Source organism: Meleagris gallopavo, chromosome 26, assembly GCF_000146605.3.
Source record: "Meleagris gallopavo isolate NT-WF06-2002-E0010 breed Aviagen turkey brand Nicholas breeding stock chromosome 26, Turkey_5.1, whole genome shotgun sequence".
NCBI classification, from domain to species: Eukaryota; Metazoa; Chordata; class Aves; order Galliformes; family Phasianidae; genus Meleagris; species Meleagris gallopavo.
In genome coordinates, this window is record NC_015036.2 from 6027817 (window position 1) to 6030913 (window position 3097).

At 46.5% G+C, this 3097-nt stretch overlaps 1 long non-coding RNA gene across 2 annotated transcripts; it reads right to left on the minus strand.

The window, feature by feature from the left end:
- Positions 1 to 269: 269 nt before the first annotated feature.
- LOC116217456 lies at positions 270 to 2859 on the minus strand. 2 transcript variants are annotated; one of them, XR_004162037.1, is made up of 4 exons: positions 2741 to 2859; positions 2497 to 2572; positions 987 to 1101; positions 270 to 821 (listed from the first exon to the last, which is right to left on the minus strand). It is a non-coding gene; the product is annotated as an uncharacterized LOC116217456 (long non-coding RNA). The 2 variants fall into 2 exon arrangements; XR_004162036.1 differs by lacking the exon at positions 2741 to 2859 and having other exon boundaries at positions 2497 to 2728.
- Positions 2860 to 3097: the final 238 nt, after the last annotated feature.

The window sequence follows — 3097 nt, forward strand, 5'->3', positions numbered from 1 at the left end:
AGCACCCTCTCTCTGTTCTGTGCAATCTACACGCAGAGGGTGAGAGCAATAAAGGCCACCTCCTCCCTGCCACCCCCTCCCCAGAGGGTGCCCAGAGTAATACTGAGTGCTGCTAGGTTGTTGTTAGATGGTTCTTTTCCCCTTTCCTTCCAGGAGGCTGCCTGGGGCTTGAGAAGGAGATAATAACATTAGGAATAATTACACTTGTTACAAATTCCTATTAGCTTTATTGCTAAATAACCAGGTTGGACCCTATGTGAATCGCAGCCAGGAAGCCAAGCCCTTTCCCCAGCTCTGTCTGTTCCACTTAATGTCTGTTTCCAACAATGTTATTCCATTACAGGAAACTAGAGTTAGGAGTGCTTTTGTTTACTGTGTTATACAAATTCAATTTGTCACAGAGCTGGGTGTATAAATTAGAAATGAAGGACGTTAGCAAAATTAAATGATAAGGCCTTTGCCAGCTCCCTTTTCCACCGAGATGCAGCTGATAAATCAGAGCCCCCGAGCAATAGTAGGTAAACTAAACTAAAGCCACTATGTAAATAGGCAGATAAAGAAGTCGATAATACAGCGTGCAGATTGGCATGGATGTCTTGGGTCTCCCTCTTCCCTGTGTTACAGCAAACTGGGAGAAAAGCCTCTTTGAAGCCACAGCCACCAGCACGCCTTGGGGCCGTCCCCACTGCCTCAGCTCATGTCTGGAGGCAGGGACGTGCACTGCACACCCCCATCTCCTGGGGAGCTGTACTGAGCTGTGCAGAGCTGCAGCATCTGTGTGTCCGTGCCCAGAGCTGGGGAAACACGAAACAAACGACGATCTGTAACACAAGAAGCCGTGTAGAAAGAATTCCTCATAACAAGAGGGGGTGGGGAAGGACTTGCAAGCAGGACTCAGGTCCTGAAGCTCTTGTCGTGTACACTAATGATTTCCAGACACACGGTAATGCAAAGCAGCAGCTGCCTCATGGAGCTGTACATTTTACCTTTGTATTCGCAGTCCTGTTCCAGGATAAAAGTGGAACTAAAAATTCCAGTGGCAGGATTGTAATCTTTTTCCATAAAGAGGTTTAGTCCCTTCCTTCCCAAGCATTCAGGCTCCTAAGGAATACAAAGCAGAAAAGAGCAATGCTCTGTTTAACTTTTGGTGGCTGATGAATGCAAATTGCAGAAGCATATACATGGCTCCAAATACTGCATCCTGTATAGAAAATCCTTGATTTTCTTCAGTGCTCCTCTGACCCTGAAAATTTATTAAGCTGGAGGTACCTGGATCTCAAAGGATTATTCCTTTTGTAAGCAAGGCTTCCTGCTTCACAAAAGTTAGCCTTCTTTGGAAAAGATTGGAATTTGTCTCATTGTAATTCCATTCCCAACTGTCTTCCTTACAAAAAGGAATACATCTTGCCTTTTCAGTAAGAAATTCTTTTGTCAGAGGGCGGTGAGGCGCTGGCACTGCTGCCCAGAGAGCTGTGGTGCCCCATCCCTGCAGGCACTCGAGGCCAGGTGGGATGGGGCCCTGGGCAGCCTGAGCTGTGGGGGGCAGCCCTGCCCATGGCCGGGGGTGGCACTGGGTGGGCTTTGGGCTCCCTCCAACCTGAGCCGTTCTGTGGTTCTATGATTCAGTATGGGGGCATTAAGAGGAGGAACCAAAATAAATAAGGAAGGAATTGTTTCAGAAGGAGGACCAGATTACTCAGCTGCACTGACATGACTAGAGGTGAGAGTGGAATTTTCCTGACCTGACTCTCATTGAAAACTTCACATGCAGACTCTATAGTAGCCATCATTACACAGAATCATAAAGTCCTAAAATCATTTGAGTTGGATGGGGCACTTTGAAGGCCATCTAGCCTAACTCCCTTGCAAGTGAATAGGGACACCCATAGCTGCACCAGGTGCTCAGAGCCCCATCCAGCCTGACCTTGGACCATCTCCTAGGTCATGATTTCTGAGAGTTAAGAAGATTTTTGTCTGCATCTGTATGGATAGGATTGAAGAGGGGGAAGGGGAACGAATCAGAGGATGCACCCACATTTGGCATCCCGCAGGTAAATTCAGAAATCTCACCAAGCTGTGAAGGCTCTAAGGATTAAGAAAGGGCTTTGCATACAACCAGCATCACAGGGCAAGAAGAAGATTTGAGATAACTCTAGGGTCATGCAGAGGGAAACATTAAGATGTATTTCCCTAAGGCAGCTTGCTGGGAAAACCAATGCAAGTCAGGCACACAGCAGAACAAAGACTAGAGAGCTGCATCAGAGCTCCTATTACCATGAATAGAAGGGTTTAGAGCAAAATAATAAGGCAAAGGGAAGAGGCTGAAGCTGTGAAGATGAGAAATGAGCTTTCCTTTCGCTTGTCCACAGCTTGGTCCTGTAACCTAGAAGTCCCAAATTTGAAACTGCACAGAAAGATCACACCAGAATCCTGAGTTCTTTTTCCCTGCAGGGCTAAGAAGTAGGACAAAGGGTTTAGTTGGGTCCTGAAACCTACCAGTGCATGACCATTGTGTCTGTTTCATCCACCAGGGAACAAAGGCAGCAGGATACACCCCTTGGTGACCAAACAGCTGATATCCAAACAGAAGTTGGCATAACTTTTCTAGTTGATGACTTATATCAATTTCTCTGACAATTTTCTATTTCACTACTGAAAAAAAAACACTACACCATTTTCAGCAGCAGAAAGGAAAAAAAGGTCCCTGACTACGCAACACGCTCATTTACAGCCCCTTTACCTTTGTCACTGTTTCAAAGCAGTCTCTAGAAGCCTTTCCAAGCCAGCCCCATCTTTAAGCACTTTTGCTGAGCCATGGTGTATGGGGCTGCTGAATCACGGCCTGAACCTCTGATTGATCACCTGAGGCAAGCAGTGAGTCAGCCACGGGAGCACAGGTGAAGGCAATTCAGCTGTGCTGCAGGAAGGGGTGGAGCCTGGCTGCACCTCTCCCAGACCATTTAAGAGCTGACTGCCAGTGGGGAAGGATCTCTGCTGGAGATCCACTCCACTGGAGTCTATCACACAAGCCCACTATAGGGTGAGTGTCCTTTTTTTCTTATAATATATATATATTATTATTTTTTTTTTTTGTTGT